The sequence below is a fragment of the Corvus brachyrhynchos genome, unplaced genomic scaffold (genome assembly GCF_000691975.1).
Source record: "Corvus brachyrhynchos isolate BGI_N302 unplaced genomic scaffold, ASM69197v1 scaffold94, whole genome shotgun sequence".
In the NCBI taxonomy this organism is placed as follows: domain Eukaryota; kingdom Metazoa; phylum Chordata; class Aves; order Passeriformes; family Corvidae; genus Corvus; species Corvus brachyrhynchos.
In genome coordinates this window covers 927,041-927,417 of record NW_008238330.1, presented here as the reverse complement: position 1 = coordinate 927,417, position 377 = coordinate 927,041, and the positions used below count along the sequence as shown (strand labels likewise).

General features: G+C 36.6%; 1 protein-coding gene across 2 annotated transcripts in view; it reads right to left on the bottom strand.

The window, feature by feature from the left end:
- Window positions 1–377, bottom strand: part of SUGCT (succinyl-CoA:glutarate-CoA transferase) — a 346,089-nt gene that overhangs the window by 15,307 nt on the left and 330,405 nt on the right. The gene's annotated exons all lie outside the window — the stretch shown is intronic.

Sequence of the window (377 nt, the reverse complement as noted above, 5' to 3'; positions counted from 1 at the left end):
GTAACAACAGACACATTAGATCACCTACTTCAAAATAATATAAATTTACAATTTGCATTAGATAGTTACTCAGGCCAAATCTACAATCATTACCCAAAACATGACATGTTTAATCTGACATTCTCTTTCATCCCTTGAGAGATTCAAAGTAGAAAACTCTTCAATGTGATTACCATTTTTACTGATGCTTCAAGAAAGAGTAAAAAATCAGTGATCACATGGAAAAACCCAAAGACACAAGAGTGGGACTCTGACATCAAAGTAATCCAGGGATCACCACAAGTAGCTGAACTAGCAGCCGTCGTTAGAGCATTTGAGAGGTTCAAAGAACCCTTTAATTTGGTCACAGACTCAGCATATGTAGCTGGAGTAACTGT